The 14024-nt window shown below is 47.1% G+C and overlaps 6 non-coding genes and 2 pseudogenes across 6 annotated transcripts; all 8 read left to right on the top strand.

Moving 5' to 3' along the window:
* The first annotated feature begins 921 nt into the window (after positions 1 to 921).
* LOC146011984 (U2 spliceosomal RNA) lies at positions 922 to 1112 on the top strand. Its single transcript, XR_014445162.1, has one exon. It is a non-coding gene; the product is annotated as a U2 spliceosomal RNA (small nuclear RNA).
* A 1375-nt stretch (positions 1113 to 2487) lies between these two features.
* LOC146011987 (U2 spliceosomal RNA) lies at positions 2488 to 2678 on the top strand. The gene has a single exon (XR_014445164.1). It is a non-coding gene; the product is annotated as a U2 spliceosomal RNA (small nuclear RNA).
* Positions 2679 to 4052: 1374 nt separating this feature from the next.
* On the top strand, positions 4053 to 4243 carry LOC146011988 (U2 spliceosomal RNA). The gene has a single exon (XR_014445165.1). It is a non-coding gene; the product is annotated as a U2 spliceosomal RNA (small nuclear RNA).
* A 1374-nt stretch (positions 4244 to 5617) lies between these two features.
* LOC146011989 (U2 spliceosomal RNA) lies at positions 5618 to 5808 on the top strand. Its single transcript, XR_014445166.1, has one exon. It is a non-coding gene; the product is annotated as a U2 spliceosomal RNA (small nuclear RNA).
* A 1374-nt stretch (positions 5809 to 7182) lies between these two features.
* Positions 7183 to 7373, top strand: LOC146011990 (U2 spliceosomal RNA). The gene has a single exon (XR_014445167.1). It is a non-coding gene; the product is annotated as a U2 spliceosomal RNA (small nuclear RNA).
* Positions 7374 to 8747: 1374 nt separating this feature from the next.
* LOC146012728 (U2 spliceosomal RNA) lies at positions 8748 to 8884 on the top strand (annotated as a pseudogene).
* A 1116-nt stretch (positions 8885 to 10000) lies between these two features.
* Positions 10001 to 10177, top strand: LOC146012663 (U2 spliceosomal RNA; annotated as a pseudogene).
* A 1374-nt stretch (positions 10178 to 11551) lies between these two features.
* Positions 11552 to 11742, top strand: LOC146011991 (U2 spliceosomal RNA). The gene has a single exon (XR_014445168.1). It is a non-coding gene; the product is annotated as a U2 spliceosomal RNA (small nuclear RNA).
* The last annotated feature ends 2282 nt before the right edge of the window (positions 11743 to 14024 follow it).

Consider the following 14024-nt stretch of genomic DNA (forward strand, 5'->3'; position numbering starts at 1 on the left):
TTCTTTCTTGATCTCTTATATTTTTTTTCTTTTCTTTTTGCGCTCTCTTTTCTCTCTCTTTTGTTTTGGGAAATTTTTTTCCTCTTTCCTCTCTTTTGTTTTGGGAATTTTTTTTCCTCTTCCATTTTTTTTTGCCGAGCCCAACAATTGATGATCATTGAGAGGGGGATTTAGAAAAAGTATCACTTACCTTCTTCGGACCATCATTTGGGTGGTAACTGCCAATAAAAGAAAACATTGGCCCACCCAGCTCACCTACACATGACTGTCCTGTCTGCCTGTCTGTTCCAAGTGACTGTCTGGCTGTCAGGTTCCGCCGGATTCCGAGTGAGCAGCTTGTGATGTCATAGAGGGCAGATTGTGATGTCACACAAAGGGTCCTGCCACATGAATGCCTGTCCATCTGACTGTCTACTACTGCTGCTGAATGGGCTCAAAACAGGAAAGCCGTCATTGCACCTGATTGTGCAAGATTCCTCCTTCTCCTCTGCAGCAGCTAGCTGATTGATTTACTCAGCAGCAGTTCGTCAGGGACACAGGCATGCAGCAGCAAAGAGCGAGGAGACAGCTGGCTGCTGCTGCTTGCCTGTTGGTCGTCTGCCTAGTGGGTGTGTGTCTGTTGACGCGACGTCAACAGACGGGGCGGAGCACATGCAAATTTGGCCTCCTACCCAGCTGAGGCACCCTGCCCGCCCGCCGACGACCTAATCACAAAATCAGTTGGATGGCTACTCGTCCTCCGGTCCCTGTCCAGCACTTCAAGTCCTATTCACACCTGCCGTACAGCCAGGTATCTTTCAGACTGCAACGACATAGAAGTGATGTGTGTGTGTTAGATGTGTCCGTGGTGCTGATCTCTTCTGCACCAGTGTTGGTGGCCGAATTCCGGTTCGCGCGCTTTGCTGGGACCCCATTCGGGTTATCGCTTCTCGGCCTTTTGGCTAAGATCAAGTGTAGTATCTGTTCTTATCAGTTTAATATCTGATACGCCCCCTATCTGGGGGCCATATATTAAATGGATTTTTAGAACAGGGAGATGGAAGAAGAGCTTGCTCTGTCCACTCCACGCATTGACCTGGTATTGCAGTACTTCCAGGACCGGTGCACCTTCCTAATCTGTTATCCAAAAAAAGACTATTTCCATTCCTGGCACTTAATTTGGAGTATCAATTGTTTGTGCACCTTTGTACTAACTTTGTATTTAGAAATGCATGCATTTGCTGCTTCAAGGTTTAACCCTTGTGCATAAATACTTTGAAATCCTGCCTCCAGTGTATCATTTTGTGACTATTTCTTGACTCCTTGAATTGTACTTTCTGGAATCGAGGCAGTTAAATATTTTTACGTGACACTACACTTGATATCAGCATATGCGGCCTAGCCAAAAGACCGGAAGCCTGCCTAAATTAAATGACTTATCAATCGCTGCGACCTCCCAAAAAATAGGCAAACACTATGTGACTTACCTACGATCTTTCCACGGAAACATCAACTGGATCACAGCAATGGCATTTTTGGACCCCCCTCCCTCTCCATTTGAAATGGCTTGGTTTTTTTTTTTGCTTTTTCTTTCTTGATCTCTTATATTTTTTTTCTTTTCTTTTTGCGCTCTCTTTTCTCTCTCTTTTGTTTTGGGAAATTTTTTTCCTCTTTCCTCTCTTTTGTTTTGGGAATTTTTTTTCCTCTTCCATTTTTTTTTGCCGAGCCCAACAATTGATGATCATTGAGAGGGGGATTTAGAAAAAGTATCACTTACCTTCTTCGGACCCTCATTTGGGTGGTAACTGCCAATAAAAGAAAACATTGGCCCACCCAGCTCACCTACACATGACTGTCCTGTCTGCCTGTCTGTTCCAAGTGACTGTCTGGCTGTCAGGTTCCGCCGGATTCCGAGTGAGCAGCTTGTGATGTCATAGAGGGCAGATTGTGATGTCACACAAAGGGTCCTGCCACATGAATGCCTGTCCATCTGACTGTCTACTACTGCTGCTGAATGGGCTCAAAACAGGAAAGCCGTCATTGCACCTGATTGTGCAAGATTCCTCCTTCTCCTCTGCAGCAGCTAGCTGATTGATTTACTCAGCAGCAGTTCGTCAGGGACACAGGCATGCAGCAGCAAAGAGCGAGGAGACAGCTGGCTGCTGCTGCTTGCCTGTTGGTCGTCTGCCTAGTGGGTGTGTGTCTGTTGACGCGACGTCAACAGACGGGGCGGAGCACATGCAAATTTGGCCTCCTACCCAGCTGAGGCACCCTGCCCGCCCGCCGACGACCTAATCACAAAATCAGTTGGATGGCTACTCGTCCTCCGGTCCCTGTCCAGCACTTCAAGTCCTATTCACACCTGCCGTACAGCCAGGTATCTTTCAGACTGCAACGACATAGAAGTGATGTGTGTGTGTTAGATGTGTCCGTGGTGCTGATCTCTTCTGCACCAGTGTTGGTGGCCGAATTCCGGTTCGCGCGCTTTGCTGGGACCCCATTCGGGTTATCGCTTCTCGGCCTTTTGGCTAAGATCAAGTGTAGTATCTGTTCTTATCAGTTTAATATCTGATACGCCCCCTATCTGGGGGCCATATATTAAATGGATTTTTAGAACAGGGAGATGGAAGAAGAGCTTGCTCTGTCCACTCCACGCATTGACCTGGTATTGCAGTACTTCCAGGACCGGTGCACCTTCCTAATCTGTTATCCAAAAAAAGACTATTTCCATTCCTGGCACTTAATTTGGAGTATCAATTGTTTGTGCACCTTTGTACTAACTTTGTATTTAGAAATGCATGCATTTGCTGCTTCAAGGTTTAACCCTTGTGCGTAAATACTTTGAAATCCTGCCTCCAGTGTATCATTTTGTGACTATTTCTTGACTCCTTGAATTGTACTTTCTGGAATCGAGGCAGTTAAATATTTTTACGTGACACTACACTTGATATCAGCATATGCGGCCTAGCCAAAAGACCGGAAGCCTGCCTAAATTAAATGACTTATCAATCGCTGCGACCTCCCAAAAAATAGGCAAACACTATGTGACTTACCTACGATCTTTCCACGGAAACATCAACTGGATCACAGCAATGGCATTTTTGGACCCCCCTCCCTCTCCATTTGAAATGGCTTGGTTTTTTTTTTGCTTTTTCTTTCTTGATCTCTTATATTTTTTTTCTTTTCTTTTTGCGCTCTCTTTTCTCTCTCTTTTGTTTTGGGAAATTTTTTTCCTCTTTCCTCTCTTTTGTTTTGGGAATTTTTTTTCCTCTTCCATTTTTTTTTGCCGAGCCCAACAATTGATGATCATTGAGAGGGGGATTTAGAAAAAGTATCACTTACCTTCTTCGGACCATCATTTGGGTGGTAACTGCCAATAAAAGAAAACATTGGCCCACCCAGCTCACCTACACATGACTGTCCTGTCTGCCTGTCTGTTCCAAGTGACTGTCTGGCTGTCAGGTTCCGCCGGATTCCGAGTGAGCAGCTTGTGATGTCATAGAGGGCAGATTGTGATGTCACACAAAGGGTCCTGCCACATGAATGCCTGTCCATCTGACTGTCTACTACTGCTGCTGAATGGGCTCAAAACAGGAAAGCCGTCATTGCACCTGATTGTGCAAGATTCCTCCTTCTCCTCTGCAGCAGCTAGCTGATTGATTTACTCAGCAGCAGTTCGTCAGGGACACAGGCATGCAGCAGCAAAGAGCGAGGAGACAGCTGGCTGCTGCTGCTTGCCTGTTGGTCGTCTGCCTAGTGGGTGTGTGTCTGTTGACGCGACGTCAACAGACGGGGCGGAGCACATGCAAATTTGGCCTCCTACCCAGCTGAGGCACCCTGCCCGCCCGCCGACGACCTAATCACAAAATCAGTTGGATGGCTACTCGTCCTCCGGTCCCTGTCCAGCACTTCAAGTCCTATTCACACCTGCCGTACAGCCAGGTATCTTTCAGACTGCAACGACATAGAAGTGATGTGTGTGTGTTAGATGTGTCCGTGGTGCTGATCTCTTCTGCACCAGTGTTGGTGGCCGAATTCCGGTTCGCGCGCTTTGCTGGGACCCCATTCGGGTTATCGCTTCTCGGCCTTTTGGCTAAGATCAAGTGTAGTATCTGTTCTTATCAGTTTAATATCTGATACGCCCCCTATCTGGGGGCCATATATTAAATGGATTTTTAGAACAGGGAGATGGAAGAAGAGCTTGCTCTGTCCACTCCACGCATTGACCTGGTATTGCAGTACTTCCAGGACCGGTGCACCTTCCTAATCTGTTATCCAAAAAAAGACTATTTCCATTCCTGGCACTTAATTTGGAGTATCAATTGTTTGTGCACCTTTGTACTAACTTTGTATTTAGAAATGCATGCATTTGCTGCTTCAAGGTTTAACCCTTGTGCATAAATACTTTGAAATCCTGCCTCCAGTGTATCATTTTGTGACTATTTCTTGACTCCTTGAATTGTACTTTCTGGAATCGAGGCAGTTAAATATTTTTACGTGACACTACACTTGATATCAGCATATGCGGCCTAGCCAAAAGACCGGAAGCCTGCCTAAATTAAATGACTTATCAATCGCTGCGACCTCCCAAAAAATAGGCAAACACTATGTGACTTACCTACGATCTTTCCACGGAAACATCAACTGGATCACAGCAATGGCATTTTTGGACCCCCCTCCCTCTCCATTTGAAATGGCTTGGTTTTTTTTTTGCTTTTTCTTTCTTGATCTCTTATATTTTTTTTCTTTTCTTTTTGCGCTCTCTTTTCTCTCTCTTTTGTTTTGGGAAATTTTTTTCCTCTTTCCTCTCTTTTGTTTTGGGAATTTTTTTTCCTCTTCCATTTTTTTTTGCCGAGCCCAACAATTGATGATCATTGAGAGGGGGATTTAGAAAAAGTATCACTTACCTTCTTCGGACCATCATTTGGGTGGTAACTGCCAATAAAAGAAAACATTGGCCCACCCAGCTCACCTACACATGACTGTCCTGTCTGCCTGTCTGTTCCAAGTGACTGTCTGGCTGTCAGGTTCCGCCGGATTCCGAGTGAGCAGCTTGTGATGTCATAGAGGGCAGATTGTGATGTCACACAAAGGGTCCTGCCACATGAATGCCTGTCCATCTGACTGTCTACTACTGCTGCTGAATGGGCTCAAAACAGGAAAGCCGTCATTGCACCTGATTGTGCAAGATTCCTCCTTCTCCTCTGCAGCAGCTAGCTGATTGATTTACTCAGCAGCAGTTCGTCAGGGACACAGGCATGCAGCAGCAAAGAGCGAGGAGACAGCTGGCTGCTGCTGCTTGCCTGTTGGTCGTCTGCCTAGTGGGTGTGTGTCTGTTGACGCGACGTCAACAGACGGGGCGGAGCACATGCAAATTTGGCCTCCTACCCAGCTGAGGCACCCTGCCCGCCCGCCGACGACCTAATCACAAAATCAGTTGGATGGCTACTCGTCCTCCGGTCCCTGTCCAGCACTTCAAGTCCTATTCACACCTGCCGTACAGCCAGGTATCTTTCAGACTGCAACGACATAGAAGTGATGTGTGTGTGTTAGATGTGTCCGTGGTGCTGATCTCTTCTGCACCAGTGTTGGTGGCCGAATTCCGGTTCGCGCGCTTTGCTGGGACCCCATTCGGGTTATCGCTTCTCGGCCTTTTGGCTAAGATCAAGTGTAGTATCTGTTCTTATCAGTTTAATATCTGATACGCCCCCTATCTGGGGGCCATATATTAAATGGATTTTTAGAACAGGGAGATGGAAGAAGAGCTTGCTCTGTCCACTCCACGCATTGACCTGGTATTGCAGTACTTCCAGGACCGGTGCACCTTCCTAATCTGTTATCCAAAAAAAGACTATTTCCATTCCTGGCACTTAATTTGGAGTATCAATTGTTTGTGCACCTTTGTACTAACTTTGTATTTAGAAATGCATGCATTTGCTGCTTCAAGGTTTAACCCTTGTGCATAAATACTTTGAAATCCTGCCTCCAGTGTATCATTTTGTGACTATTTCTTGACTCCTTGAATTGTACTTTCTGGAATCGAGGCAGTTAAATATTTTTACGTGACACTACACTTGATATCAGCATATGCGGCCTAGCCAAAAGACCGGAAGCCTGCCTAAATTAAATGACTTATCAATCGCTGCGACCTCCCAAAAAATAGGCAAACACTATGTGACTTACCTACGATCTTTCCACGGAAACATCAACTGGATCACAGCAATGGCATTTTTGGACCCCCCTCCCTCTCCATTTGAAATGGCTTGGTTTTTTTTTTGCTTTTTCTTTCTTGATCTCTTATATTTTTTTTCTTTTCTTTTTGCGCTCTCTTTTCTCTCTCTTTTGTTTTGGGAAATTTTTTTCCTCTTTCCTCTCTTTTGTTTTGGGAATTTTTTTTCCTCTTCCATTTTTTTTTGCCGAGCCCAACAATTGATGATCATTGAGAGGGGGATTTAGAAAAAGTATCACTTACCTTCTTCGGACCATCATTTGGGTGGTAACTGCCAATAAAAGAAAACATTGGCCCACCCAGCTCACCTACACATGACTGTCCTGTCTGCCTGTCTGTTCCAAGTGACTGTCTGGCTGTCAGGTTCCGCCGGATTCCGAGTGAGCAGCTTGTGATGTCATAGAGGGCAGATTGTGATGTCACACAAAGGGTCCTGCCACATGAATGCCTGTCCATCTGACTGTCTACTACTGCTGCTGAATGGGCTCAAAACAGGAAAGCCGTCATTGCACCTGATTGTGCAAGATTCCTCCTTCTCCTCTGCAGCAGCTAGCTGATTGATTTACTCAGCAGCAGTTCGTCAGGGACACAGGCATGCAGCAGCAAAGAGCGAGGAGACAGCTGGCTGCTGCTGCTTGCCTGTTGGTCGTCTGCCTAGTGGGTGTGTGTCTGTTGACGCGACGTCAACAGACGGGGCGGAGCACATGCAAATTTGGCCTCCTACCCAGCTGAGGCACCCTGCCCGCCCGCCGACGACCTAATCACAAAATCAGTTGGATGGCTACTCGTCCTCCGGTCCCTGTCCAGCACTTCAAGTCCTATTCACACCTGCCGTACAGCCAGGTATCTTTCAGACTGCAACGACATAGAAGTGATGTGTGTGTGTTAGATGTGTCCGTGGTGCTGATCTCTTCTGCACCAGTGTTGGTGGCCGAATTCCGGTTCGCGCGCTTTGCTGGGACCCCATTCGGGTTATCGCTTCTCGGCCTTTTGGCTAAGATCAAGTGTAGTATCTGTTCTTATCAGTTTAATATCTGATACGCCCCCTATCTGGGGGCCATATATTAAATGGATTTTTAGAACAGGGAGATGGAAGAAGAGCTTGCTCTGTCCACTCCACGCATTGACCTGGTATTGCAGTACTTCCAGGACCGGTGCACCTTCCTAATCTGTTATCCAAAAAAAGACTATTTCCATTCCTGGCACTTAATTTGGAGTATCAATTGTTTGTGCACCTTTGTACTAACTTTGTATTTAGAAATGCATGCATTTGCTGCTTCAAGGTTTAACCCTTGTGCATAAATACTTTGAAATCCTGCCTCCAGTGTATCATTTTGTGACTATTTCTTGACTCCTTGAATTGTACTTTCTGGAATCGAGGCAGTTAAATATTTTTACGTGACACTACACTTGATATCAGCATATGCGGCCTAGCCAAAAGACCGGAAGCCTGCCTAAATTAAATGACTTATCAATCGCTGCGACCTCCCAAAAAATAGGCAAACACTATGTGACTTACCTACGATCTTTCCACGGAAACATCAACTGGATCACAGCAATGGCATTTTTGGACCCCCCTCCCTCTCCATTTGAAATGGCTTGGTTTTTTTTTTGCTTTTTCTTTCTTGATCTCTTATATTTTTTTTCTTTTCTTTTTGCGCTCTCTTTTCTCTCTCTTTTGTTTTGGGAAATTTTTTTCCTCTTTCCTCTCTTTTGTTTTGGGAATTTTTTTTCCTCTTCCATTTTTTTTTGCCGAGCCCAACAATTGATGATCATTGAGAGGGGGATTTAGAAAAAGTATCACTTACCTTCTTCGGACCATCATTTGGGTGGTAACTGCCAATAAAAGAAAACATTGGCCCACCCAGCTCACCTACACATGACTGTCCTGTCTGCCTGTCTGTTCCAAGTGACTGTCTGGCTGTCAGGTTCCGCCGGATTCCGAGTGAGCAGCTTGTGATTTCATAGAGGGCAGATTGTGATGTCACACAAAGGGTCCTGCCACATGAATGCCTGTCCATCTGACTGTCTACTACTGCTGCTGAATGGGCTCAAAACAGGAAAGCCGTCATTGCACCTGATTGTGCAAGATTCCTCCTTCTCCTCTGCAGCAGCTAGCTGATTGATTTACTCAGCAGCAGTTCGTCAGGGACACAGGCATGCAGCAGCAAAGAGCGAGGAGACAGCTGGCTGCTGCTGCTTGCCTGTTGGTCGTCTGCCTAGTGGGTGTGTGTCTGTTGACGCGACGTCAACAGACGGGGCGGAGCACATGCAAATTTGGCCTCCTACCCAGCTGAGGCACCCTGCCCGCCCGCCGACGACCTAATCACAAAATCAGTTGGATGGCTACTCGTCCTCCGGTCCCTGTCCAGCACTTCAAGTCCTATTCACACCTGCCGTACAGCCAGGTATCTTTCAGACTGCAACGACATAGAAGTGATGTGTGTGTGTTAGATGTGTCCGTGGTGCTGATCTCTTCTGCACCAGTGTTGGTGGACGAATTCCGGTTCGCGCGCTTTGCTGGGACCCCATTCGGGTTATCGCTTCTCGGCCTTTTGGCTAAGATCAAGTGTAGTATCTGTTCTTATCAGTTGGGTATGGACTGGCCTCTGGCAGAGAATAGAGAAAGGTGAGACTGAGTAGCTGCTCTGATGGGCGGAGGGTGTGGGACCCCTCTGTTTTTTCCCGGGAGTAGTGAAAAGTCTCACTAAGTATCTTCACCTCTGCCTTTGGTAGGAGGTGTTGTTTCCGTAAATCCACTGGTAAGAGGGGGGGGAGAAACACTGGGCCTAGTAGTTTGACTCTCTTGACGGGGTTTGTAGCCCCCGAAGGATGAGTCAGCGAAAGGCTCAGTCTAGTATCCAATCCCAGGGAGCGGAGAAAGGTTGGGACTGAGTAGATGGCTCCTGTTCCAGAGGTTCGTAGCCTCTGATGGGGAGACCGCGAAAGGCCCAGCTTAGTACCTTAACCCTGGGAGCGGAGAAACACTGGGACTGAGTAGATTGCTCTTCCGAGGGGGTGCAGCCCCTAAGGGAGTCTTTCGAAAGGCCCAGTGGAGTACCCATTCCCATGCCAGGGGCTGGAAAATGCCTGCTGGTGAGACGGAGAAAAGCTTGGTCGGACGCTGAAGGGTCGGCTGCCTGGAGCCCGAGGCTGCACTGTGCCCCCGGGGAAACTCGGGGGTGCCTGATCTGCACTGGTGTCCAGCACCATGCACTTTATGGCACACACACTGCGCACTTCCCTCTAGGTTAGGCTACACGTCCTTACCTCGTCCTTTTGGATGGGGTAGGACAATTTTTTACACCCCCACCCCGGCCTTCTGGCTAGGGCCTCTTTTATTTATTTTTTTTGATTTGCACTTTTGAGCACTTCACGTTTTTCGTTAGTTTGTCACGTTTTTTTGATTTGGGTAGTGCGGCTGTCCCTAACGGGCCTTCCGTTCCCCAAACGTGGCTGGGACTCTTCACCTTTTGGGGAGAGTCCCGGTCCCCTCGAGGGCAACCCCGAGCCGCAAGGCGGAGGGAAGCCTAAGTCGGGTCTCTCCAAAGCACGGGCCGCGGAGGACCCACCGTCCGAAACCCTTCCGGGGGTGGAGGAAAAGCGGGTCTCTCTAAGCTTCGGCGAAGAGGACCCACCGATCCCTTTTTTCCCTTCCTTGGCCTTATGGTTGAGGGGGGTTAGGGGAACCATGGGGCCTTTCTCCTTTGGGAGAGGGCCACACGTTCGTACGGCTGCCCCCTTTGCACGTGTTTAGGCACAGCACTGGTGGTGGTGGGAGCACACCTCGGGCTCCCTGAGTTTCTTCAAACTCATCTGTTCTTATCAGTTTAATATCTGATACGCCCCCTATCTGGGGGCCATATATTTAAATGGATTTTTAGAACAGGGAGATGGAAGAAGAGCTTGCTCTGTCCACTCCACGCATTGACCTGGTATTGCAGTACTTCCAGGACCGGTGCACCTTCCTAATCTGTTATCCAAAAAAAGACTATTTCCATTCCTGGCACTTAATTTGGAGTATCAATTGTTTGTGCACCTTTGTACTAACTTTGTATTTAGAAATGCATGCATTTGCTGCTTCAAGGTTTAACCCTTGTGCATAAATACTTTGAAATCCTGCCTCCAGTGTATCATTTTGTGACTATTTCTTGACTCCTTGAATTGTACTTTCTGGAATCGAGGCAGTTAAATATTTTTACGTGACACTACACTTGATATCAGCATATGCGGCCTAGCCAAAAGACCGGAAGCCTGCCTAAATTAAATGACTTATCAATCGCTGCGACCTCCCAAAAAATAGGCAAACACTATGTGACTTACCTACGATCTTTCCACGGAAACATCAACTGGATCACAGCAATGGCATTTTTGGACCCCCCTCCCTCTCCATTTGAAATGGCTTGGTTTTTTTTTTGCTTTTTCTTTCTTGATCTCTTATATTTTTTTTCTTTTCTTTTTGCGCTCTCTTTTCTCTCTCTTTTGTTTTGGGAAATTTTTTTCCTCTTTCCTCTCTTTTGTTTTGGGAATTTTTTTTCCTCTTCCATTTTTTTTTGCCGAGCCCAACAATTGATGATCATTGAGAGGGGGATTTAGAAAAAGTATCACTTACCTTCTTCGGACCATCATTTGGGTGGTAACTGCCAATAAAAGAAAACATTGGCCCACCCAGCTCACCTACACATGACTGTCCTGTCTGCCTGTCTGTTCCAAGTGACTGTCTGGCTGTCAGGTTCCGCCGGATTCCGAGTGAGCAGCTTGTGATGTCATAGAGGGCAGATTGTGATGTCACACAAAGGGTCCTGCCACATGAATGCCTGTCCATCTGACTGTCTACTACTGCTGCTGAATGGGCTCAAAACAGGAAAGCCGTCATTGCACCTGATTGTGCAAGATTCCTCCTTCTCCTCTGCAGCAGCTAGCTGATTGATTTACTCAGCAGCAGTTCGTCAGGGACACAGGCATGCAGCAGCAAAGAGCGAGGAGACAGCTGGCTGCTGCTGCTTGCCTGTTGGTCGTCTGCCTAGTGGGTGTGTGTCTGTTGACGCGACGTCAACAGACGGGGCGGAGCACATGCAAATTTGGCCTCCTACCCAGCTGAGGCACCCTGCCCGCCCGCCGACGACCTAATCACAAAATCAGTTGGATGGCTACTCGTCCTCCGGTCCCTGTCCAGCACTTCAAGTCCTATTCACACCTGCCGTACAGCCAGGTATCTTTCAGACTGCAACGACATAGAAGTGATGTGTGTGTGTTAGATGTGTCCGTGGTGCTGATCTCTTCTGCACCAGTGTTGGTGGCCGAATTCCGGTTCGCGCGCTTTGCTGGGACCCCATTCGGGTTATCGCTTCTCGGCCTTTTGGCTAAGATCAAGTGTAGTATCTGTTCTTATCAGTTTAATATCTGATACGCCCCCTATCTGGGGGCCATATATTAAATGGATTTTTAGAACAGGGAGATGGAAGAAGAGCTTGCTCTGTCCACTCCACGCATTGACCTGGTATTGCAGTACTTCCAGGACCGGTGCACCTTCCTAATCTGTTATCCAAAAAAAGACTATTTCCATTCCTGGCACTTAATTTGGAGTATCAATTGTTTGTGCACCTTTGTACTAACTTTGTATTTAGAAATGCATGCATTTGCTGCTTCAAGGTTTAACCCTTGTGCATAAATACTTTGAAATCCTGCCTCCAGTGTATCATTTTGTGACTATTTCTTGACTCCTTGAATTGTACTTTCTGGAATCGAGGCAGTTAAATATTTTTACGTGACACTACACTTGATATCAGCATATGCGGCCTAGCCAAAAGACCGGAAGCCTGCCTAAATTAAATGACTTATCAATCGCTGCGACCTCCCAAAAAATAGGCAAACACTATGTGACTTACCTACGATCTTTCCACGGAAACATCAACTGGATCACAGCAATGGCATTTTTGGACCCCCCTCCCTCTTAGGGTTACCACCCGTCCGGGATTACTCCGGACAGTCCGGTATTTCAGGCCGGCGTCCGGAGTCCGGACGGGTGGCTGTCCCGGACTATACAATGTCCGGGATTCAGGTGGCCCTGGCAGCAGCAGCTGCAGCACTGTCCGAATCTACGGGGTTAGCGGGGGTGTGGAGGGAGAGACAGCTCTGTGTCATCAGTGTCCGTCAGCACAGGCAGACAGGGGCTCCCTCCAGGGTATGAGAAGTCGCCGGCGGGGTCCCTCCAGCGCATGGGAAGTAACCGGAGGTGTCTCCGCTTAATTTCCATGCGCTGGAGGGACCCCGCCGGGACTTCCCATACCCTGGAGGGACCCCCGTCTCCCTGGGCTGTCGGACCCTGTGATGCAGCAGCAGTACCTGTGTAAATGCAGGAGGAGAATGCCAGGGCTCAGTCCTTGGCGGTGCTAGCCTCAGCAGGGTATAGGAAGCAAGGAGGAATTCTCCCTGCTGAGACGAGGTGACAGGTGAGCATAATGCTTCTCGCCCTCGGTCCTGCCTGCCACAGACACTTCGCTAGTTTTATAGACTGTGGCAGGCTTTACAATCAACCTAAATCCTCACAGTAAGGTATATTATAGTGAGGCTTTAGGTTGATTATAAAGGCTGCCACAGTCTGAGCTGAAAGTGAAACTAAAGATTCACGTGCACACTGCACTTGTGTGTGTCCAGAATCCGGACAGCTGCACCTGGAGCCTGCCTGCCTGCCACCCCAGGTCTGACTCTGAAACTTCTAGGAATATATATATATATATATATATATATGTGTGTTAAGTGAGGGAACAGGAGGGATAACTTTGATGGGAGGAGGAGGGATAATTGTGATAGGAGGGGTAAAGGGGAAATAGTGATGGATTAAATGTAAGGATATGTATGAAAAAAATTATAATTAATAATGTATGGGAGGGGGTGCAAAACATTTTTTGCCAGGGGGACGCAAAATTTCTAGTTACGCCACTCCACTGATGTGACCGATCCAGCCCAGACCTGGAATACACACCCCCTTGGTAATAAGGGTAATAGGTATTTATTCTCCCCCTTGGCAATGGGCATTTGCACCCCCCCCCCCTTTGGCAACATGCATTTGCACTACCTAGTGGCATCGGGCATGAAGGCCCTGTCATCACGCATTAAACCACTAACAATTAACATGTATGTAAGTGGCACTTATATGGCATAATATATATAATAGGCATTAGGATGTGTGGTGTGTGTAATGGGCATCACAGTGTGTGGCATAATGGGCATTACGGTGTTTGGAATAATGTGTAATGGGCATTGCGGTGTTTGGGATAATGTGTAATGGGCATTATGGCATGTGGTATACTATGTAATGGGTGTGTGCCATGTAATCAGCATTACGGTGAATTTTTTTTAGCGCACGCCTTCGGCGTGCACTGTTTGTCCCTCCATTACAAAAAATTTGTTGAGTCCTGGCATAACGTGTAATGGGCATTTAGGTGTATGGCATAACATGTAATGGGCATTATGGCATGTGGTATACTATGTAATGGGTGTGTGATGTGTAATCAGCATTACGGTGTCTGTGTTGTCCCTATCTTAGAAAAAAATTGAGTCCTGGCATAACAAGTAATAAGCATAATGTGTAATGGGCATCACGCTGTGTGGCATAAGATGTAATGGGCATTATGGCATGTGGTATACTATGCCATTTTGTACATTATGTAATGGGTGTGTGACGTGTAATCGGCGTTATGTTGAATTTTTTTGCCTACGGCGCGCACTGTCTGTATTATGCCTGCTTTACAAAAAACCTTTACAGTCCTAGCATATCGTGTAATGGGCATTGAGGTGTATGTCGTAACATGTA

The sequence above is a fragment of the Crinia signifera genome, chromosome 6 (assembly GCF_055691185.1).
Source record: "Crinia signifera chromosome 6, ASM5569118v1, whole genome shotgun sequence".
NCBI classification, from domain to species: Eukaryota; Metazoa; Chordata; class Amphibia; order Anura; family Myobatrachidae; genus Crinia; species Crinia signifera.